This window comes from Hyla sarda, chromosome 6 (assembly GCF_029499605.1).
Source record: "Hyla sarda isolate aHylSar1 chromosome 6, aHylSar1.hap1, whole genome shotgun sequence".
NCBI lineage: Eukaryota > Metazoa > Chordata > Amphibia > Anura > Hylidae > Hyla > Hyla sarda.
This window is the reverse complement of record NC_079194.1, coordinates 264795929-264820653: the sequence shown is the minus strand read 5'-3', so window position 1 is coordinate 264820653 and position 24725 is coordinate 264795929. Positions and strand designations below refer to the sequence as shown.

General features: G+C 46.2%; 1 protein-coding gene across 11 annotated transcripts in view; it reads right to left on the bottom strand.

The window, feature by feature from the left end:
* DNAJC4 (DnaJ heat shock protein family (Hsp40) member C4) overlaps nucleotides 1-24725 on the bottom strand; it is a 241864-nt gene that overhangs the window by 215684 nt on the left and 1455 nt on the right. For 6 of the 11 annotated variants that reach the window (XM_056527211.1, XM_056527210.1, XM_056527203.1 and 3 more), the window contains one exon: nucleotides 24221-24301. The exons of 2 other annotated variants lie outside the window; for them this stretch is intronic. The gene's annotated coding sequence lies outside the window, so the exon portion shown is untranslated. Of the gene's footprint in view, nucleotides 1-9486; nucleotides 9599-24220; nucleotides 24302-24725 lie in introns of those variants that run through there. 3 more of the 11 variants (XM_056527207.1, XM_056527213.1, XM_056527208.1) reach the window with 2 other exon arrangements.

Below are 24725 nucleotides of genomic sequence, written 5' to 3'. Positions count from 1 at the left end.
ACTTTTACTTTGCGCTGCTGAAGAAAAGTCCTACTGAGGACTTGAAACGCGTCCAGCTTTCCCTTCTAAGTGCCACTCCATATAGCCAATATCCCAGAGACAGAACCCTTAAATTTTCGGCGCATCAAACCTATGCGCAACGCTCCAGCCACGAGGATACGCTACAACGGACTAATTATAAGAGCAGTTACAAGGATCGGATCCTCTACAATTTGCTGTATCTTTTGAGACAAGCAGTGTCTCTAACAGCCGACCATCATCTGTACTAAGCCGGGACCACAGCGCCACATCAGGTACTATGTATACAGCTATGCTGTACTTTTGAAGCACTCCAGTCCTCTGTTTATTTGCCCACCAAAACCAACTACATAATTTGAGACCGCAAAATCTCTAGCAGCAGGTGTTTCATTCAAGAGAACTAAACCCTTTACACAATTGTATGCATACATTGTATCACTTGTCTAGCAACATTATCCCCTCTATCAGCTCACTTCAGACATCGCTGCATATCATTGAGACTGCCCAGTCTCTAGTAGCGGGCTCTTTGCATAAAGAGCCAGAACTTATACATCGGATTACAAACGATTCACTTACAAGGGGATTTCTTGGAGATGTAGTTCTGCAACATCTGAAGGGCCAGATGTTACAGAACTACAACTCCCAGCATGCATGGACTTTCTGGGCAGGCTGGGAGTTGTAGTTTTGCAGCATCTCGAGGGCTACAGTTTGGACACAGTGGTCTCCAAACTGTAGCCTTCCAGATGTTGCAAAACTACAACTACCAGCATGCCCAGACAGCCTTTGTGGGGGGGAGGGGGATGTGGGAACGACAATGCTACCGAATTTGGGGAACCTGCTTCTACCTAATGTGGGGCTATACTGCACCTAATGTGGGGGAACTATACTGCACCTAATGTGGGGAGCTATACTGCACCTAATGTGGAGGAACTATACTGCACCTAATGTGGGGGAACTATACTGCACCTAATGTGGGGGAACTATACTGCACCTAATGTGGGGGAACTATACTGCACCTAATGTGGAGAGCTATACTGCACCTAATGTGGGGGAACTATACTGCACCTAATGTGGGGGAACTATACTGCACCTAATGTGGGGGAACTATACTGCACCTAATGTGGAGAGCTATACTGCACCTAATGTGGAGAGCTATATTGCACCTAATGTGGAGAGCTATACTGCACCTAATGTGGAGAGCTATACTGCACCTAATGTGGGGGAACTATACTGCACTTAATGTGGGGAGCTATCCTGCATCCAATGTGGAGAGCTATAATGCACCTAATGTGGGGGAACTATACTGCATCCAATTAACCCCTTAAGGACCAGGCCATTTTATACCTTAAGGACCGGAGCGTTTTTTGCAATTCTGACCACTATCACTTTAAACATTAATAACTCTGGAATGCTTTTAGTTATCATTCTGATTCCGAGATTGTTTTTTCGTGACATATTCTACTTTAACTTAGTGGTAAAATTTTATGGTAACTTGCATCCTTTCTTGGTGAAAAATCCCAAAATTTGATGAAAAAAATGAAAATTTTGCATTTTTCTAACTTTGAAGCTCTCTGCTTGTAAGGAAAATGGATATTCAAAATATATTTGTTTTGGGTTCACATATACAATATGTCTACTTTATGTTTGCATCATAAAATTTATGAGTTTTTACTTTTGGAAGACACCATAGGGCTTCAAAGTTCAGCAGCAATTTTGAAATTTTTCACAAAATTTTCAAACTCACTATTTTTCAGGGACCAGTTCAGTTTTGAAGTGGATTTGAAGGGTCTTCATATTAGAAATGCCCCATAAAAGACCCCATTATAAAAACTACACCCCCTAAAGTATTCAAAAAAACATTCAGTAAGTGTATTAACCCTTTAGGTGTTTCACAGGAATAGCAGCAAAGTGAAGGAGAAAATTCAAAATCTTCATTTTTTACACTCGCATGTTCTTGTAGACCCAATTTTTGAATTTTTGCAAGGGGAAAAAGGAGAAAATTTGTACTTTTATTTGAAACCCAATTTCTCTCGAGTAAGCACATACCTCATATGTCTATGTTAATTGTTCGGCGGGCGCAGAAGAGGGCTCAGAAGGGAAGGAGCGACAAATGGTTTTTGGGGGGCATGCCGCATTTAGGAAGCCCCTATGGTGCCAGGACAGCAAAAAAAAAACACATGGCATACCATTTTGGAAACTAGACCACTCAGGAAACGTAACAAGGGGTAAAGTGAACCTTAATACCCTAAAGGTGATTCACGACTTTTGCATATGTAAAAAATATATATATTTTTTTTACCTAAAATGCTTGTTTTCCCAAAATGTTTACATTTTTAAAAAGGGTAATAGCGGAAAATACCCCCCAAAATTTGAAGCCCAATTTCTCCCGATTCAGAAAACACCCCATATGGGGGTGAAAAGTGCTCTGCTGGCGCACTACAGGTCTCAGAAGAGAAGGAGTCACATTTGGCTTTTTGAAAGCAAATTTTGCTCTGGGGGCATGCCGCATTTAGGAAGCCCCTATGGTGCCAGGACAGCAAAAAAAAAAACCACATGGCATACCATTTTGGAAACTAGACCCCTCAAGAAAGGTAACAAGGGGTAATTTGAACCTTAATACCCTACAGGTGTTTCACGACTTTTGCATATGTAAAAAAATATATATATTTTTTTACCTAAAATGCTTGTTTTCCCAAAAATTTTAAATTTTTTAAAAGGGTAATAGCAGAAAATACCCCCCAAAATTTGAAGCCCAATTTCTCCCGAGTACGGTGATACCCCATATGTGGCCCTAAACTGTTGCCTTGAAATACGACAGGGCTCCAAAGTGAGAGCGCCATGCGCATTTGAGGCCTAAATTAGGGACTTGCATAGGGGTGGACATAGGGGCACATTCTACGCCAGTGATTCCCAAACAGGGTGCCTCCAGCTGTTGTAAAACTCCCAGCATGCCTGGACAGTCAACGGCTATCTGGCAATACTGGGAGTAGTTGTTTTGCAACAGCTGGAGGCTCCGTTTTGGAAACAGTGGCGTACCAGACGTTTTTCATTTTTATTGGGGAGGGGAGGGGGGCTGTGTAGGGGTATGCGTATATGTAGTGTTTTTTACTTTTTATTTTATTGTGTGTTAGTGTAGTGTAGTGTTTTTAGGGTACAGTCACATGGGCGGGGGGTTCACAGTAGTTTCTCGCTGGCAGTTTGAGCTGCGGCAGAAATTTTGCCGCACCTCAAACTTGCAGCCGGATACTTACTGTAATCCTCCGCCCATGTGAGTGTACCCTGTACGTTCACATTGGGGGGGGGAACATCCAGCTGTTGCAAAACTACAACTCCCAGCATGTACGGTCTATCAGTGCATGCTGGGAGTTGTAGTTTTGCAACAGCTGGAGGCACACTGGTTGTGAAACACCGAGTTTGGTAACAAACTCAGTGTTTTGCAACCAGTGTGCCTTCAGCTGTTGCAAAAGCTACAACCCCCAGCATGTACGGACAGCGGAAGGGCATGCTGGGTGTTGTAGTTATGCAACAGCTGGAGGCATACTACTTTGGCTGGGGATGCTGGGGATTGTAGTTATGCAACAGCTGGAGACACACTGGTTTGCTAATTAACTCAGTGTGCCTTCAGCTGTTGCAAAACTACAACTCTCAGCAGTCACCGACAGCCAACGGGCATGCTGGGAGTTGTAGTTATGCAACCACCAGATGCACCACTACAACTCCCAGCATGCACTTTAGCTGATTGTGCAAGCTGGGAGTTGTAGTTACACAACAGCTGAAGGTACACTTTTCCATAGAAAGAATGTGCCTCCAGCTGTTGCAAAACTACAAGTCCCAGCATGCCCATAAGGGCATGCTGGGAGTTGTGGTGGTCTGCCTCCTGCTGTTGCATAACTACAGCTCCCAGCATGCCCTTTTTGCATGCTGGGAGCTGTTGCTAAGCAACAGCAGGAGGCTGTCACTCACCTCCAACGATCCTCGCTGCACCAGGTCAGTCCCTCGTCGTCTCCGCCGCCGCTGCTCCTGGGGCCCCGATCCCAACAGGGGCGCCGGGGATCGGGGTCCCCAGCACCCGGGGTGCACGTCCCGCACCCGCTCACATCCTCCGGAAGAGGGGCGGAGCGGGTTGCGGGAGTGACACCCGCAGCAGGCGCCCTGATTGGTCGGCCGGTAATCCGGCCGACGAATCAGGGCGATCGTGAGGTGGCACCAGTGCCACCTCACCCCTGCTGGCTCTGGCTGTTCGGGGCCGTCTCTGACGGCCCCGATCAGCCAATAATTCCGGGTCACTGGAGACCCGATTGACCCGGAATCCGCCGCAGATCGCTGGACTGAATTGTCCAGCGATCTGCGGCCATCGCCGACATGGGGGTTACTGCGGGGGCTGGGGGGGTGTGCGAGTGTCACGTGACATATTTACGGGCATGAAGCTGCGCTGGCGGGCAAAGGGGTCCCGCTAGTCGCAGCGCCGACCGATGGCGCTCGGAATGCTCGCCATTCTGTTCCTCGTTCCCTGATAGTTATCGGGGGACAAAGGGCAGAAAGGGCATTAAGCTGCGCTGGCGGGCAAAGGGGTCCCGCTAGTCGCAGCGCTGACCGATGGCGCTTGCCGGGGGCACGCGATCGATAGCGCTGGCGGGTGACATTAAACAGTAAATACAGTGAAGAGCATATGGCTTCGCTTATGTGGCCCGATTCTGCTCTCGGAATCGGGCCACAGGAGCCAAGAGAGCTGCATGAAGCTTCGGGTTATCACAGGGAGAGGAGATCCTCTCTCCCTGTGATCACCCAAGTGAGACTGCAGTGAGGAGCGATGAGGTGACTATTAACCCCTTCAGGACGGAGCCCATTTTGGCCTTAAGGACCGGAGCGTTTTTTGCACATCTGACCACTGTCACTTTAATCATTAATAACTCTGGAATGCTTTTAGTTATCATTCTGATTCCGAGATTGTTTTTTCGTGACATATTCTACTTTAACATAGTGGTAAATTTTTGTCGATACTTGCATCCTTTCTTGGTGAAAAATCCGTAAATTTGATGAAAAATTTGAAAATTTAGCATTTTTCTAACTTTGAAGCTTTCTGCTTGTAAGGAAAATGGATATTACGAATACATTTTTTTTTGGTTCACATATACAATATGTCTACTTTATGTTTGCATCATAAAATTGACGTGTTTTTACTTTTGGAAGACACCAGAGGGCTTCAACGGTCAGCAGCAATTTTCCGATTTTTCACAAAATTTTCAAACTCTGTATTTTTCAGGGACCAGTTCAGGTTTGAAGTGGATTTGAAGGGTCTTCATATTAGAAATACCCCATAAATGACCCCATTATAAAAACTACACCCCCCAAAGTATTCAAAATGACATTCAGTAAGTGTTTTAACCCTTTAGGTGTTTCACACGAATAGCAGCAAAGTGAAGGAGAAAATTCACAATCTTCATTTTTTACACTCACATGTTCTTGTAGACCCAATTTTAGAATTTTTACAAGGGGTAAAAGGACAAAATTTTTACTTGTATTTGTAGCCCAATTTCTCTCGAGTAAGCACATACCTCATATGTCTATGTAAAATGTTCGGCGGGCGCAGTAGAGGGCTCAGAAGGGAAGGAGCGACAAGGGGATTTTGGAGAGTACGTTTTTCTGAAATGGTTTTTGGGGGGCATGTTACCTTTAGGAAGCCCTTATGGTGCCAGAACAGCAAAAAAAACCCACATGGCATACCATTTTGGAAACTAGACCCCTCGGGGAATGTAACATGGGATAAAGTGAACCTTAATACCCCACAGGTGTTTCACGACTTTTGCAAATGTAAAAAAAAAAAAATAATTTTACCTAAAATGCTTGTTTTCCCAAAAAATTTTTATTTTTAAAAAGGGTAATAGCAGAAAATACCCCTAAAAATTTGAAGCCCAATTTCTCCCGATTCAGAAAACACCCCATATGGGGGTGAAAAGTGCTCTGCTGGCGCACTACAGGTCTCAGAAGAGAAGGAGTCACATTTGGCTTTTTGAAAGCGAATTTTGCTCTGGGGGCATGCCGCATTTAGGAAGCCCCTATGGTGCCAGGATAGCAAAAAAAAACCACATGGCATACCATTTTGGAAACTAGACCCCTCGGGGAACGTAAAAAGGGTTAAGTGAACCTTTATACCCCACAGGTGTTTCACGACTTTTGCATATGTAAAAATTTTTATTTTTTTTTACCTAAAATGCTTGTTTTCCCCAAAATTTTACATTTTTAAAAAGGGTAAAAGCAGAAAATACCCCCCAAAATTTGTAACACAATTTCTCCCGAGTACGGCGATACCCCATATGTGACCCTAAACTGTTGCCTTGAAATACGACAGGGCTCCAAAGTGAGAGTGCCATGCGCATTTGAGGCCTAAATTAGGGATTGCATAGGGGTGGACATAGGGGTATTCTACGCCAGTGATTCCCAAACAGGGTGCCTCCAGCTGTTGCAAAACTCCCAGCATGCCTGGACAGTCAACGGCTGTCCGACAATACTGGGAGTTGTTTTGCAACAGCTGGAGGCTCCGTTCTGGAAACAGTGGCGTACCAGACGTTTTTCATTTTTATTGGGGAGGGGAGGGGGGTTGTATAGGGGTATGTGTATATGTAGTGTTTTTTACTTTTTATTTTATTTTTTGTGGTAGTGTAGTGTAGTGTAGTGTTTTTAGGGTACAGTCGCACGGGCGGGGGTTCACAGTAGTTTCTCGCTGGCAATTTGAGCTGCAGCAGAAAGTTTGCGGCAGCTCAAATTTGCAGCCAGATACTTACTGTAATCCTCCGCCCATGTGAGTGTACCCTGTACGTTCACATTGGGGGGGACATCCAGCTGTTGCATAACTACAACTCCCAGCATTCCCGTTGGCTGTCGGTGACTGCTGAGAGTTGTAGTTTTGCAACAACTGTAGGTACACTGGTTATGTATCACTGAGTTTGTGACCTAACTCAGTGTTTCACAACCAGTGTGCCTCCAGCTGTTGCAAAACTACAACTCCCAGCATGTACGGTGCATGGTGTAAGGTGACTGCTGAGAGTTGTAGTTTGCAACAGCTGGAGGCACACCGGTCGTGAAACACTGAGTTAGGTAAAAAAAAACTCTTGAGTTTCACAACCAGTGTGCCTTCAGCTGTTGCAAAACTACAACTCTCAGCAGTCACCGACAGCCAACGGGCATGCTGGGAGTTGTAGTTATGCAACCAGCAGATGCACCACTACAACTCCCAGCATGCACTTTAGCTGTTTGTGCAAGCTGGGAGTTGTAGTTAGACAACAGCTGAAGGTACACTTTTCCATAGAAAGAATGTGCCTCCAGCTGTTGCAAAACCATAAGTCCCAGCATGCCCATAAGGGAATGCTGGGAGTTGTGGTGGTCTGCCTCCTGCTGTTGCATAACTACAGCTCCCAGCATGCCCTTTTTGCATGCTGGGAGCTGTTGCTAAGCAACAGCAGGAGGCTGTAACTCACCTCCTGCTGTTGCTTCATCACTGGACTGTCCCTCGCCGCCGCAGCTGCTCCTGGGGCCCCGATCCCAACAGGGGCGCCGGGGATCGGGGTCCCCAGCACCCGGGGGTCGTCTTCCCGCACCCGCTCACGTCCTCCGGAAGAGGGGCGGAGCGGGTGCGGGAGTGACACCCGCAGCAGGCGCCCTGATTGGTCGGCCGGTAATCCGGCCGACGAATCAGGGCGATCGTGAGGTGGCACCAGTGCCACCTCACCCCTGCAGGCTCTGGCTGTTCGGGGCCGTCAGAGACGGCCCCGAACAGCCAGTAATTCCGGGTCACCGGGTCACCGGAGACCCGATTGACCCGGCATAATGACCCCCCTGGGCGATATGCCGGGATGCCTGCTGAACGATTTCAGCAGGCATCCGGCTCCGGTCCCCAACCGGCTAGCGGTGGGGGCCGGAATTCCCACGGGCGTATGGATACGCCCTCGGTCCTTAAGGACTCGGGATGCAGGGCGTATCCATACGCCCTATGTCCTGAAGAGGTTAAATATGTCACGTGACACTCGCACCCCCCACCCCCCAGCCCCCGCAGTAACCAATGGTTGGGGGCTGGTGTGCAAGTGTCAGCATATAGAGAAAGCATATAGCATATAGAGAGAGCGAGAAAACTGCTGAGTCACACATTACATTCTATGGCAAATTTCCTTCCACTGCAATGCACCGGCCCTGGCTACACAGAATTGTACACCTGCTGCTCCTTGCTCGATTTTAAAAGCAGAACAAAAAAAAGTCTCAGCAAAATTTAAATACACACAATAAAAAACACAAATCAGTAAAGAGCAGAGTGAGTTTCTCTGATGGTGAGAATATGCACCAAGGAGCAAGAGTGGGCATCGATAATGTGCAAGCCGCATCTACACCTGTTCAGGCAGCAGGATTGGATTATGCTACATCCCGTCACCCAATGGACGTGGGAGGAGAGCTGGGCGAAAGCATAGAGCACAAGCGGTACAATCTGAGATCGCTAACACCGGCCATGTAAGTCCCTCCGTTGTTCAGACAGAGGGTGTGAACATTGTTTGTGATTCTGAACATGTTATTTGTACAGATTTTTTTTATCAATATAATAACTTATTGTTGCATACTTTAAGTCGGGAGTCTACTAATTATTGCAATGAAGGTATTCCTTTCCGCATTCTAAACCCTAGATTCTATCCATTAGTATCCAGAACAACAACTCTGGACAGGTTTCAGAAATTAGTGGAAAAATATCTACTCAGTTTACACAATGTTCACAATAACTATTAGTACTGCTGAACGGACTGCCCTCCAAGAAATCAAGAATAACGATTATTTAATTGTGTGAAGCGAAGACAAAGGTCGTTCTCCTGAACTCAGATTTATATTCTACACCCTGTTCCAAGTTATTATGCTAATTCTATTTAAGTGTCACAAAGATTAAATATTTTCTTTTTCAGTTTAACTCATGGATGGCATTGTGTCTCAGGGCTCTTTTGATCAGTGAAAACAATCTTGGTCACCTGTGATAATAAGATTGCCAGGTAAACTCAATTTAAGGAAAAACTACTAAAAAGGTGGGTGTTCCAAATTATAAGCAGAGCACCATTTTCAAGCAATATGGGGTAGAAAAAGGATCTCTCTACTGCCAAAAAGAGTGAAATAGTTTAACCTGATAATGACCATAGACGAGTATAGACGTCCAGGTCGGCGGCCGTTCCGGCACCTGGACGTCTCTACTCGTCCATGCTTCTAACTGTCACCGCTCCTAAACAGCGGTGATAAGCGGGTGATGCTCGCTGTCACAGACAGCTGAGGGTCACTGCTCACGGAGCGAGGACCAATCAGAGCGGTCCTCGCCCCACGATCGATGTCATTGGTCCTCTTATCTGACCAATGACAGCGATCTATTCAGTGCGTGTAAGGAGCTGCTCTCCTGCTGCAGCGATAGCAGCAATGAGGAGTTTGAGGAACAGCGCAGAGAAAGATCACCTGTCGTTGCGGTCCGTAACTGGGTTCCAACAGAATTCTATTCACCCCAGATTCCAGAATTCACTTCCGATGTGGGAATCCATATGAATGTGGAAGGTTATACGGAGGCTGACTTAAAAAAAAAATAAAAAAATCAGTCAGCAGCTCATTAATCTAATGATTGAGCAAACAAATTTATATGCCACGCAATTTATAGATTCCAATCCGACCTCCCAATATACTAGACCAAATGTGGCGCCCAGTGGATGAGGCAGAGATTTTAAAATTTTGGGGCCTGATCCTTAATATGGGCATTATTAAAAAAACGACTCTGAGGTCATACTGGTCGGAAGACGTTCTATATAATACCCCCTTGTATCGCGCTGTGATGCCATGCCGGCGTTTGGAAGCCATATTACGCTTTCTCTATTTTGCGACAATTCACAGTGCCCCCCAAGAGATTATCCCAACTTTGACCGGCTTTATAAAATATGTCCACTGGTCAATTATTTCAATTACATTTTTTTTTATCTATACCCCCGAAAAAAAAAAAAATCTGTAGATCAGTCCCTTATTCTTTTCAGGGGACGTCTAAGCTTTCAGCAATATATTCCACGTAAAAAGGCTCGTTTTGGCTTGAAAGTTTAAAAATTATGCAAAAGTGAATCTGGGTACACCCACAGGTTTAAAATTTATGAGGGAAAAGCCCCCCCCCCCCCCCCCGAATGTCCTCCCTCCATCAATGTGGCTGGAAAAGTTGTGTGCCAACTTATTTATCCCCTTTTGGACAAGGGGTATCATTTATACACAGATATTATACTAGTGTACCCCTTTATCAAAACCTTGCCAGAAGAAAAACTGTTGGATGTGGCACTATACGCCGAAATCAGAAAGAGCTCCCCAAACCTAAAGCTAAGGTGTGGGGAAATCAGGGCCCTCTGTAAAGAGGAAATGCTCTTTGTAAAATTTAAGGACAAGAAGGATGTCTGTATCCTATCCACAATACATCCTGATACATGTGTGGACATTCCTGTACGGCACACCAGTTCTACTGTCCTCAAGCCATCCTGTGTACAGAAATACAACGAATATACGGGTGGGGTGGACCTGGTGGAACAGTTACTGCAACCTTATAATGCAGTCAGGAAATCCCGCTTGTGGTATAAAAAACTGTCAATATACCTCATGCAGGTGGCCCTTTGTAACGCTTGCATCCATTTCAAAAAATCCGTGAATCAAGGAACATGCCTTGATTTCCAAGAAAAGGTGATAAAAGATTTTTTGTTACAAGGCCAGGCCCAATGGGGGAGGGATGAGCAGCCTTCTACTTAGTCAGGCTAGCAGTATAATCCCAGGCCAACCTTTCCCCCCTGAGAAACTCCCTACCCCCCCCAAAAAACAGACCCTTCAAAAGATGTTGCGTATGTGCCAAGCAAGGGAGATGAAGAGAAACCAGTTATCAGTGCGACACATGCCCTGAGAAACCCGCTCTCTGTATAAAGGAATGTTTCAAATTGTTCCATACATCCCCTGATTATTAATTAATTTTCCTATCCCCATTATTCATCCCTTTTCATCTTTTTTTTTTCATTATCCAATTGCACCTCATAACACATATCCCATTTCAGTTACTCATTATCCCTCTACATGTATACCGTTTTTATCTTCCCCCACTTTTGTGGAATCTTTCTGTGTTTTAAATTTGTGTACTAATAAAGTAATTATTGTATCTTACGTAAATGACTCAAATTCCTATGTTTTTTTCCTTGAATAATCGTTTGGAGGTCATATTAGCGTTTCCTACATTTTTTGGGTTATACTTTATTTTATAGTGACATACATTTTTAGGATTAATATTCTTAATATTGAAGTAAAATAATTAACACACTTATACTCTTCTTCTTAAACTATAACCCTATGTGTTTGAGATTTATACTTAAAGGGGTACTCCGGTGAAAACCTTTTTTCTTTTAAATCAACTGGCTCCGGAAAGTTAAACAGATTTTTACATTACTTCTATTAAAAAATCTTAATCCAGGGATGTGGAATTTCTATCGCCCGACGCCCGGGACTAGCAGTTTTGGGCGCCGGGCAGGTGAATTTGTCCGGCCCTTAGCCCAGCTTCGGGCAAGCAGGGCCGGACCTGACAAGTGCGGTGGTGATCTGCAGTTTGTATGGAGCGGGATCCCGACTCCTGCCCGCTCCATACTCTGCAGTCTGTGTTCTCGGAAGCAGAGCAGGGGAGATGAGAAGCTGTGTATTTGTCTTCTCTCCCCTGCTCTGCAGACGTGCGGGGGGGAGATGAGGGGGCGTGGCTTATTTCTCCCCGTGCAGACCTGCGTCCTCTGCCTTCACTCCCCGCACGTCTGCACGGGAAGATGCTTGCGGCGCTCTGCAGTATGTATGGAGCGGGCTCGGGATTCCTGCCCGCTCCATACTCTGCAGCCCCCGGCTGTTCACAGTAGCCGGGGGCCGCCGCTAATAGCCAGCATGCGGCGATCGCCGCGGCTAGCTATTAACCCTTTAGATCGCCGCTGTCAAAGCTGACAGCGGCGTCTAAAGGGACAGTTGAATGCTCCCTGGTGGGCTAGTGGGGTGGATCAACCCCCCCCCCCCCCCCCCCCCCCGCAGCGCGATCGCAGGGGGGGCGATCCACTATGGAGGTAGCCGGAGGACTTCCCTCTGCTTCCTCCTGTCCCGGCTCTGTCATTGATAGAGCCTGGCTGGACCAGGCTCTATCAATGGATCACAGAGCACACAGATTAATAGAGTTCAATAGAACTCTATTAATCTGCCTGAGGAATCTAATGATTCCTCCTATAAGTGTAATAAAGTGTAAAAAATAAATAAATAAAATAAAAAAGTTTTAATAAAAGTTTGAAAGACACACATTAACCTAGTGGTCTTCAAACTGTGCCCCTCCAGATGTTACAAAACTACAATTCCCAGCATGCCAGGACAGCCGTTGGCTGTCCGGGCATGCTGGTAGTTGTAGTTTTGCAACATCTGGAGGGCCACAGTTTGAAGACCGCTGCATTAACCCCTTCCATGTTAAAAGTTCAAATCACCCCCTTTTCCTATATAAAAACATGTAAACATAATAAAAATAAACATATTTGGTATCGCTTCGTGCATAATTGTACAACCTATGAAAATGTAACATTATGTATCCCAAACGGTAAATGTAAAAAAAATACCAAACCACAGATTTGCAATTTTTATAATATCCCAGAAAAAAAAGTTAAAAAGCGATTAAAAAGTCAGATCAATACCAAAATGGTACCGATACAAAAAACAGATTACGGCGCAAAAAATGAGCCCTCATACAGCCTGGTATGTGAAAAAAAAAATAAAGCTACAGGGGTTAAAAAATGGCAATTAAAAAAAATTAGAAAAAGTCCAGAATTAGTAAAACATGACGTAAACGATACAAATCTCCTATTGCTGTAATCAGGCGCCTAAAGTATAAAACTAACATGTTATCTGACCACAAGGTAAATGGCGCAGAAAAGAAAAATCACCAAATGTGCTAAATTATCTTTTACTATTTCAATTTCACTTCCCTTAACACATATACATATTTTTTTTTTTTTGGGTTCGGAAAATATGTTATTGAAAAATTAAAAGGTGTCATTATAGTAGGTAGTTATGGCTATTATAGGGCGAGGAGGAAAAAATGAGAGTGTAAAAGCGAAAATTGGCCGGACAAGTGGATCGTCATGAGGGACAAGTAGATTTTGCTCCATTTTAGTCCCGTGGACAAGTAGTTTTTTATAAAATTTCCACACCCCTGTAATCCTTCCTGTACCTATTAGCTGCTGAATGCTACAGAGGAAATTCTTTTCTTTTTTGAATGCTCTCTGATGACATCACGAGCACAGTGCTCTCTGCTGATGTTATTATAATAATAAGTCTTTATTTATTTATTGTTGTCCTTAGTGGGATTTGATCCCAAGGCCTCAGCACTGCAAGGCAGCAGTGCTAACCACTAAGCCACCAAGCTGCCCTTAGCATACATCTGCTATGCACAATTACTAAAATGGACAGAGATGTCAGCAGAGAGCACTGTGCTCGTGATGTCATCAGTGTTCCAAAAAGAAAGGAATTTCCTCTGTAGCATTCAGCAGCTAATAAGTACTGAAAGGATTAAGATTTTTTAATAGAAATAATTTATAAAGATGTCGAACTTTCTGGCACCAGTTGATTTAAAAGAAAAAAGGTTTTCACCGGAGTACCCATTTAATGTATACCGTGAGGTAAAACCTCACAAATCTGAAACAACCTTCTCATTATTCCTCTACATGTATACCGTGAGGTAAAATCTCACAAACATAAAACAGAATCTTCTCGTTATTCCTCTACATGTATACTGTAAGGTAAAACCTCACAAATCTACAAAAGAACCTTCACATTATTCCTCTACATGTATACCGTGAGGTAAAACCTCACAAATCTAAAAACAGAACCTTCTCATTATTCCTCTACATCAGGGGTGGGCAATCATTTTTTCCATGGGGCCACATTAAAAACAAAAAAATGTCAAGGGCCGGGTAGTTGTCCACCAGATTAGGCAGCATAGTTGTCCCCCAGATTAGGCAGCATAGTTGTCCCCCAGATTAGGCAGCAAAGTTGTCCCCCAGATTAGGCAGCTCAACCGCCACCCCCCACCCCCCCACACACACACTGACACGTACAACACATACAGAGACATGCACTTATCAATACACATATAAACACACACAGACACATACATAAACAGACACATATATAGACACACAACACAGACAACACACAGACACATATATACACAGACAACACACAGATACATATATACACAGACAACACACAGATACATATATACACAGACAACACACAGATACATATATACACAGAGACATATATACACAGACACACATATATACACACAGACACATATATACACAGACACACATATATACACACATATATACACACAGACACATATATACACAGACAAGACACAGGTCTTTGGGTTTGGAATTTTTAGTTTGTAACTGGATTGAACACTGGCTCATGGATCGTACCCAGAGTGGTGGTCAATGATTCGTACTCTGATTGGTCCCCGGTTATTAGTGGTGCACCCCAAGGTTCTGTACTGGGACCGCTGTTTAATTTATTTATCAATGATATAGAGGATGGCATTAACGGCTCTGTTTCTATCTTTGCAGATGACACCAAGCTTTGTAGCTTGGATAGACTAAGTGTCTGGGCATCCACTTGGCAAATGAGGTTCAATGTGGATAAATGTAAAGTTATGCATCTGAGTACTAATAACCTGCATGCGTCATATGTCTAACTGGCAGAGTCACTGGTAGAGAAGGATCTTGGTGTACTTGTAGATCACAGACTACAGAATAGCATGCAATGTCAGGCTGCTGCTTCCAAAGCCAGCAGGATATTGTCATGTATCAAAAGAGGCATGGACTCAAGGGACAGGGACATAATACTCCCCCTTTAAAAAGCATTGGTACGGCTTCACCTGGAATATGCTGTTCAGTTTTGGTCGCCTGTCCACAAAAGGGACATTGTGGAGCTGGAAAGGGTGCAGAGACGCGCGACTAGAATATGGGGCATGGAACATTTTAGCTATGAGGAGCGATTAAAGGAGTTACAATTGTTTAGTCTTCAGAAGAGACGTTTAAGGGGGGATATGATAAACGTATATAAGTATATTAATGGCCCATACAAAAAATATGGAGAAAAACTGTTCCAGGTTAACCCCCCCCCCCCCCCCCAAAGGACGAGGGGGCACTCCCTCCGTCTGGAGAAGAAAAAGTTTAGTCTCAAGGGGCGACATGCCTTCTTTACCATGAGCACTGTGAACTTATGGAACAGTCTACCTCAGAAACTGGTCACAGCAGGAAAAATGTACAGCTTTAAAACAGGATTAGATACATTCCTGGAACAAAATAACTAATGCTTATGAAGAAATATAAAATCCCATCCCTTCCCCAATATCGCGCCACACCCCTACCCTTCAATTCCCTGGTTGAACTTGATGGACATATGTCTTTTTTCGACCGTACTATGTAACTATTCTCCACAGGAAGTTGTGTAGTTCTTTCCAGTCTGTCCACAGAGCTCTGTCTGTCCATGTTAGGAACTGTCCAGAGCAGGAGAGGTTTGCAATGGGGATTTGCTCCTACTATGGACAGTTCTTGACATGGACAGAGGTGTCAGCACAGAGCACTTCCTGTAGTCCAAAGAAGTTCAGTGTGTGCAGCGAGCGGGTGTGTCCCTTTCTGAGCTCCTCCAGACTTCCAGAGGCAAAGCAGCAAGTGTTACATCAGCCTTTCCCAGGAGCGTGGCAGGCTCCTCAGGAGAGCCTCCCTGCATGGAGTCTCGGGCCTCCCCTCCTCGTTCTTCCAGGCTGGCGGGGAGTGGAGAGAAAACTGCAACAGCCAATGTTCCGGCCGGAGGAAGAAGATCTAGCAGAGTCTGCAGCAATGCAGGCTCTGCTCCTCCGGCAACGGGTGCCAACCAGAGATCTGGTGGAAAGAAGGTGAGGAGGAAAAGTGTGGAGTTGTGGGCTGAGAGAAGGCCCAAAGAGTCCAGCGAGACCTACTGCTCTCGCATGGCCGCAAGGTTTGCGGAGTACGACCAGTGCGGCAAGGAGCTGAAGATGGCCAGAGAGGATCTACGGGTGTCTCAGAATCTGGCAAATACGGGGTCCAAAAAGAACTGTCCAGAATTAAAGAAAAGGATCTCGGCGCTGAAAATTGTGAAATTAGTGATGCGGAGGGCAGAGATCATTGAAGGGAGCAGCCTCTTCCGGGAGAAGCTGATCAACGAGGATCGGTTTGCCGCCACGAAATCCCCAGGTGAGGTGGATGATGGGGAGAGTAGTGGCGGTGAAGAAAGTGAGGATGGTGGTGAGGAAGAGGAGAAGGTGGTGGAAAGTGCAGTTGTGGAGAAAGATGCTGTGCCTGTAGCCCATACCACCCAGGACAGCTACATTGAGCCGGCACAGGTGGCACTTCCACTTTCTGATAGTGATGAGGATGATGCGGAGAGTGAGGCTGGGGGATTGCTGAGGGCTATAGTGTTAGAGGAGTCCCCAGCCCACCTCCAGAATTTCACTTTTGGAGAAGACCCATGTGAGGATGTGGCAGTTAAGCATAAGGCTAAGAAACATAAGATGCAGGAATGTCTTTATTCCTTTCCAGCAGTCTGGGCCAGCTGCAAAGCTGGTTCAGGCTGCTGGGCCCCCCAGACTGCCAGACCCCGTTTCTGTGGTAGAACAGAGCCAGCATGAGGGGTACAGCATGGCTTCAGTAAAGGCTGTGGACGCAATAGAAGTGAAGCCCACCCATCCTGCCGGTAGGGAGGGGCAGGATGGGCTCATGGTGGGCAGCTCTGGCACTGCAGGACCGCCGGGTGGCGGGGGCATGTCCAAGTGCCAGAGGCGAGCTATGCCGCCGTGTGCTCGGGGGGCGCTTCCCCGAGTGCTGTGGGCACTACCGACACTCCCCTGTGAGGGAGGGGGGGGGGGGGTGGGGGGGGAGTGTCCGGGTGCTGGTGGCAGAGTGGTAGGTCCATGTGCTCGGGGGGGTCGTCCTCCGAGTATAGTGTGTTCTGCAGGCACTGGGTGCCGGAATCATCCGCAGAGCCTGTGCGGTCGGGCAAGGCAGGTGCTGGCATTGTGGGAGGAGCTGGGGTGCGCCCGGTGGGGCAGCCTCAGACTCTGATAATAACATCAGCCATGGAGGAGGAGCCATCGGTGTCGACCCCAGCAGCAGCACCTAAGCCAGAGAAAAAGACTATTCTGAAGCCAGCAATACTACAACTCCCAGCCAGCCCAGAATCTATTAGTCAGGTCAAGAGTACAGGGTGGGTGAATGCTGAGTGTAATAGTGTTGTGGATGAGAGGAGTGTATGTGGGAGTGTCAGTGGAGTGAATGTTGGTGGGAGTGGTAGTGGTATGAATGGTAAGTCTGGTGTGGATGAGAGTGGTGGTGTGAATGGTGGTATTAGTGGTTCTGGGTCTGGTCTGGCTGCCCCCCCCCCGGTAGTGACTGCTCCTAGGAGCTATGCCAATGTCACTGCCGGGGGTTCAGGGGGGTCCCCGTCTCCGTCCGGCCCTGGGGGCCATTTGCATCAGCGCCTCCTGGAGGCTTTACGCAGGGGTGACAGGTCGATCCAGTTAGAGGGAAGGAGTGAGGTCGACCTGTCTTTCTGGATAGAGAGGCACGGCTTAGGGGCTTTCCGAGAGCAGGATGGGGAGGTGGTCTGGACCCTCCCGACACCCGGGCAGGACAATAACCGTAGGAATGTGGTCCGTCTGATTTGGAGGGGTGAGGATGCGTGTCCACCTCGCGCTAAAGTGGTTGAGCTCCTCCTTCAGATGGAATTCAGGGCGAGTGACATCTTTGCCCTGATTCACCCCTACGGTTCATCTGAGTTTGACGTCAGTTTCCTTCGGCCAGAGGGTCTTGAACTCTTCTGGTCAAACTACGAAGTGGCGAAGAACGAGCCCGACTGGCAGGATTTCGCCGTAAAGGCGATTTCCCGTCAGAACCCTGTCAAGAAAGTGACCGTTTTGACCCGTAATGAGTCACTTTCTTGTTATGACATCATGACCTGGCTCTGTCGGTATGGGGATGTGACGGACATGCCCAAGAAAAACTTTGATGAGCACGGGATCTGGTCTGGGGCCTGGACGTTTTCTGTCAAACTCAAGCGTTCAGGCAGTACGGTTGCCCACATTCCGTCAGCCGCCTTCCTTGGACGTGATAGGATTCAGGTCTTCTACCAAGGTCTGTCTCAGGTGTGGCAGCCCCACCCACTTTAGCGCAGCCTGTACTGTGCAGGTCTGCGCTTTGTGTGGTGGGGTGGGTCATCTGGCCGCATCCTGTCGGCAGATCCGGTGCCACCTGTGTGGTGTCCTCGGACACCCATTTAGCCGTTGTCCTAGCGCCTTCGCCTGTGCGGCGGCCGCTCTGGCTGAGGAGAGCTGTGAAGTTGCCTCGGCTGGGGAGGGTACGGGCAGGGATGGGGGCGCAACAGGGCTAGTGAGGAGGAAAAGGGCCCCGCCAAACTAAGGCGGGAGGAAAATCTTAGAAGGAGTAGGGAGCTGGAGAGTGTCCAGGTGGCGGGGGTAGCTTCGGCCCCTGCTCCTGAAGCTGGCCCTGTAACTGCTGAAGCCCTGGAAGAAAGAGCCTCTGGGGGGAACTGGGCCCTGTCCTGTTGGGACACCTTCCTCGGAGGGCAGGGCTAGACCGGGGGCCGGATGGAGACGGGGATCAAATGGGTCAATATGAATCCAAAAAAAGGTCTTCAGGGGATGAGGGGGCGAAAAAGAAAGGAAAGTAAAGGGTGAGGCCGTCTAATTTAACCCCTTAAGGACCAAGGACGTACCGGTACGTCCTTGGTCCTGCTCTTCTGATATAACGCGGGGTTACACAGTAACCCCGCGTCATATCATGGCGGGCCCGGCGTCATAGTGAAGCCGGGACCCGCCTCTAATAGCGCGCAGCGCCGATCGCGGCGCCGCGCGCTATTAACCCTTTAGCCGCGCGCTCAGAGCTGAGCCGCGCGGCTAAAAGTGAAAGTGAAAGTTCCCGACTAGCTCAGTCGAGCTGTTCGGGATAGCCGCGGCTAATCGCGGCATCCCGAACAGCTGACAGGACAGCGGGAGGGCCCCTTCCTGCCTCCTCGCTGTCCGATCGCCGAATGACTGCTCAGTGCCTGAGATCCAGGCATGAGCAGTCATGCGGCAGAATCGTTGATCACTGGTTTCTTATGAGAAACCAGTGATCAACATAGAAGATCAGTGTGTGCAGTGTTATAGGTCCCTATGGGACCTATAACACTGCAAAAAAAAAGTGGAAAAAAAAAGTGAATAAAGATCATTTAACTCCTCCCCTATTAAAAGTTTGAATCACCCCCCTTTTCCAATAAAAAAAAAAAACACAGTGTAAATAAAAATAAACATATGTGGTATCACCGCGTGCGGAAATGTCCGAATTATAAAAATATATCATTAATTAAACCGCTCGGTCAATGGCGTGCGCGCAAAAAAATTCCAAAGTCCAAAATTGTGCATTTTTGGTCACTTTTTATATCATTTAAAAATGAATAAAAAGTGATCAATAAGTCCTATCAATGCAAAAATGGTACCGTTAAAAACTTCAGATCACGGCGCAAAAAATGAGCCCTCATACTGCCCCATATACGGAAAAATAAAAAAGTTATAGGGGTCAGAAGATGACAATTTTAAACGTATTAATTTTCCTGCATGTAGTTATGATTTTTTCCAGAAGTCCGACAAAATCAAACCTATATAAGTAGGGTATCATTTTAGTCGTATGGACCTACAGAATACATATCAGGTGTCATTTTTACCGAAAAATTTACTACGTAGAAACGGAAGCCCCCAAAAGTTACAAAACAGCGTTTTTTTTTTCAATTTTGTCGCACAATGATTTTTTTTCCCGCTTCACCATAGATTTTTGGGCAAAATGACTGACGTCATGACAAAGTAGAATTGGTGGCGCAAAAAATAAGCCATCATATGGATTTTTAGGTGTAAATTTGAAAGAGTTATGATTTTTTAAAGGCAAGGAGCAAAAAACGAAAATGCAAAAACGGAAAAACCTCTGGTCCTTAAGGGGTTAATCACCCTGTATGGCGGCACTCACCCCATTGACGCTGGCATCTATTAATTGTGCCAGCATAAAGTCAGATACGGCTAGATTTGCAGCCTTTGATTTTCTTGGCCGTGTTGAAGTCGATATTTTCTTTTTACAAGAGACCAGGTTGTCAGATCTAGCCTCTCTGGTAAAAGCCAGAAGAGAGTGGAGGCGTGGCCCCTCCCACTGGTCTCTTGCGGCTGAGCCGTATAGTGGGGTGGCGGTCCATTTTACCGCTTCTGTTGAATGCCGACGGGTTATTGAATTAGAAATGGGGAGGTGCCTGATCTTAGATGTCTTCATGAAGGACAGGAGCTCCGGCTCATTAACATCTACGCCCCACAAACTAAGCGGGGCCATAAAGATCTCTTTATGAGGATTAAGCCCTTTCTTTTTACGATTCGGCAAGTGATCTTTGGAGGGGACTTCAATAATGTCACGAGATCCCAAGATAGGAGAGGCTCCAATGGTCCGCTGACTTGCGATAGTGTGGCACTGATTAGCATAGCTAGAGAAGCTCGCCTAGAGGACGCCCACATCCGGAGCCCCTCAGGCCACACGGGTTTCACCTATCATTAAGGTAGTCGCAGGTCTAGGATAGATAGGTTTTATTTAAAGGAGGAAGCCGTCTCTTCCGCAGTGTCCGTGGTTGAGGTGGAGTTCTCCGATCACTGTATGATTTTGTTTTCCCTGAATGTTTCAGAGACCCCTCGGATGGGTAAAGGTTATTGGAAGCTGAATTCGTCCCTCCTGGAGGAAACGGAGGTAAGACAGTCCTTTGAGGATTTTCTACAGAGTCAGGTACCTTTACTGGATCTTTGTAGTAATAAGCTGGAGTGGTGGGAGATATTCAAGAAGCGGGTTGCGGGGTTCTTCCGCCAGCTCTCGAGCCTCAGGTCCCTAAACAGGTATCGCCTGTATCAGGGTCTGAGGAGGAAACTCGAACTTCTCATCTCGACTGGAGGTAGCCGAGAGGATATCTCCAGAGTGAAGTTCTTGCTGATGAGGTGTCAGTACAATAGGCACGCATCTTTGGTTTTGGAGAGGGATTACGGGAAGCACCGCTCGCCCGACCCTTACAGAAACTGCAAGATGTCAGTGAGTAGAAAAGTCATTTCAGGACTGATTGATAGTACAGGATCTCTGAATCGGTCCAGATCAGGGATCTTGGAGGTCGTCAGATCCTTCTACTCGCACCTCTTGGGGAGGAAGGATCTGGATAGGGATGTGATGTCGGGTTTCCTGGTTAAAACCATTCCTGAGTCAGGGGTAGACCCCTCTCTTGGCGTTTTGGCAGAAGAGATCAGGGAAGAGGAAGTGAGACTGGCGATCGAGGGGCTTGCCCCTAAGAAGTCGCCAGGTCCGGATGGCTTAACATCCGAGTGGTACAGGACCTTTAAAGAGTCTTTAGCTCCCCTCTTGACTGAGGTATTTAATGAGTGTCTCTCCTCGGGCACTCTGCCGAAGTCAATGAGGAGATCAGCCCTGATTCTTCTGTCAAAGGGTAAAGATCCCAGCCGTATTGAGAATTGGAGGCCCATAACTCTTCTCAATACGGACAGGAAGCTTCTGGCCAAGATACTGTTTAATCGGTTGGTGAAGTTTGCACCCCGGCTCCTTTCGGGGGCTCAGCACTGCTCTGTTCCAGGCCGAAGCACCTTAAGTGCTGTCCTTAGTGTCAGGGAGGCAGTGGAGCAGAGTAGTGCAGGTCTCTGGAAGGGGTACTTGCTGTCCTTGGATCAGGCCAAAGCATTTGATCGGGTGAACCACGAGTACCTCTGGTCCGTCCTCCTGAGATATGGCTTACCGAGTACTTTTGTTAATTGGCTTATGATCTTGTATGCAGGGGCAGAGAGTTTCCCGCTGGTGAACGGGTGGTCTGGCCGCTCTTTTGAGGTGGGATCCGGAGTCTGTCAGGGTTTTCCTTTGAGCCCGCTCTTATATGTGCTCGCGATCGATCCCTTCCTTAGGAGGGTGAGTCGCGGACCATTGGCGGGAGTCAGGATGAGTCTGGTGGAGCCGGCTGTCACCCAGAGAGTAGTGGCGTACGCTGAACATGAACATGAAAAGGATCCCTCAGAAGTTTTGGGACTTGGCCTGGCACTGCTTTCAGGGGAAGCTATATGTGAGGGACAATTTGAAGTGTAGGAACTCTGATGATCGGGGATGTCCCCGAGAAGAGTGTGGGGACACGCTGGAAAGCATGGACCACTTCCTGCTTCATTGTCCCTTTAACATAGGGGTCTACAACCGAGTGGGTGCTTCCATCGGCTGGAGTCAACTTGCCGGCCTTACCTACCCGGAGTGGGCTTATGGGGCATTTAGGAACCTGGGTGGCAGAGACCGGGGCACTTTATTCTTAGTTAGCTTAGTGGTTAGGTACTACACGTGGAACGCACTGTGTTTACTGTCGACCCAACAGAAAATCCTCTCCGAGGTGGAGGTCTGTAGGAATATCACTGGTGACCTCGGGAAGATCAGGTCTTTGGAGTATGGCAGTCTTGGTACCAGTAGGGCTTCTCTCCTGTGGAGAGGTTTTTCTTTTGATGTGCCCTAGGTACTAGACCTTTTAGGTAGAGTACCTTTATTTTGGTTAGGGGCAGTGTTATAGGGATAGTGATAGTGTGAGAGCAGGGTCAGTTTTATTGGAGGGATAGAATTAGGGAAAATTGTAGGGGGGAGTTAGGGGAAGAGTTTAAAATTATTTTCACGTATCAAGTCTGCCATCCTTCTCCCTGGTGGTGGGCTAATGCATGTGCATGCTAGCTTTTTGTTTTGTTTTAAGCTGATATGGTAAGAAGGGCTTACAGGCGACCAAACTTGGGCCTAAGATGGTTTTGGTTCGTGTGTATGTTAGTATGTATAAGTTTGTGTGTAAGCTGGTTGGGAGGAGTGCTAGGTGGGGAGGGTGTATTTGTGGGTGGTGGTGTTTTGCTTTTCTTTTGGGGACCTGACATGGGTCAGTTAGGGACAGGACTTTGTGTGTAAACGGTATGGACTCTGACCCATGTGCAGGAGGGGTGGTGTGGGAGAGGGCACAGTTTTAGTGCAGGGATTTTGGTAGGGTGTTCTATTGTTTTTGTAGGTTTTCTGTAGTGTATATTTTTATTTTTAGTTAAATACTATATTATGTTCATGTGATTTTGTATGTATATTGTTTATATATATATATATTTTTTTTTTTTATATTATAGCATTACAGTAGTTATGGTAGTCGGACCAGTTATGTTGTTATTTGGTTTATTTCAGTTTATTTGGTTTGGTGTATGTATTTTAAATTTGTAATTTTTTAATTTTACATTTATTTAATTTTTTTATTTTATTGATTTTTTTGTAGCCAGGTAGTGCTAAAATTTATGTTTATATTGCTAAGCCAAGTTGTGCTTTTATATTTTATTTTTTGTAGCGGTGTGCTTTTTATATTTTCTGTTCTGTTTTCGCGTTGTGTTTCCCGAGTATGGATGGTTTTGAGTTGTAGCCAGGTAGTGCTAAATTTTATTTTCATATTTTGATAAGCCAAGTAGTGCTATTTTTATGTTCATTTTTGGTATGTGTGTGAGTGTGTTGTTTGGTTCAGTTAGGTGGGCTGGCATATTTTAGGGTTTTGTAAAGCTGGGCTGGCCGGTTAGGCAGGGGTTTTGTTTTTGTGTTTTGGTACCAGTGTATTTCTTATTTATGTTATAGCCGGTTAAGCTTGTTTTGTGTTTTTGCATAAGTTTTATACTTTTATAATAAAAAAGAGTGTCAGACAGAAAATAAGTTAAAAAAGAAAAGAACTTCCTGTGAATCACTTATACAGCAGCTAATAAGTACTGGAAGGATTAAGATTTTTAAGTAGAAGTAATTTATAAATCTGTTTAACTTTGTAGCACCAGTTGATAAAAAAAAATTTTTTTCCAGTAGAGTACCCCTTTATGCAGTGGTAAGGTTATGCTGGGAGTTGTAGTTTCACTCATCATAACTGTAGAACTGACAAGTGACTACAGCTCTGATAGGACATAGAGAGGAGAATGTACAATGATATCAGTGACTACAGGTGACATCATCTCGATAGTCTTCCCTTATCTAATTCAGATGGTACATACCGCCTGGTCCAGCTAAAACTTCTGTCTGTAGAATGTGAGGCCCAGACGTCTCCTTACTATGTCAGCGTATTCTCATCCTCTCTATGAAAACAAGTATTATTATAAACCTGCCAGACACTGTATTCTCTAAATATAATACTACTATACACTATACTCTTTGATTATAAACCTTCCATACACCATACTCACTGAATATAATACTACTACACACTGTACATTCTGAATATACCAACACATACTGTACCCTCTGAATATAAATCTGGTGGTGTTGCTAGTGGATGATGGGGGTGCTAGTACTGGGGGGGTGTTGCTGGAGGATGATCGATTATCTGTATGGCCGATATTATCGGCCGATAATCACGATTTTGGCCATTATCGGTATCGGCAATTACCTTGCCGATAAGCCGATAATGCCCCACCCCCACCACCCGCCGCACTGCACCCCCGACCCACCGCACCGCGTCGCACCCCCCACCGTGATGCTGGGCGGTATACCGGTATGGAT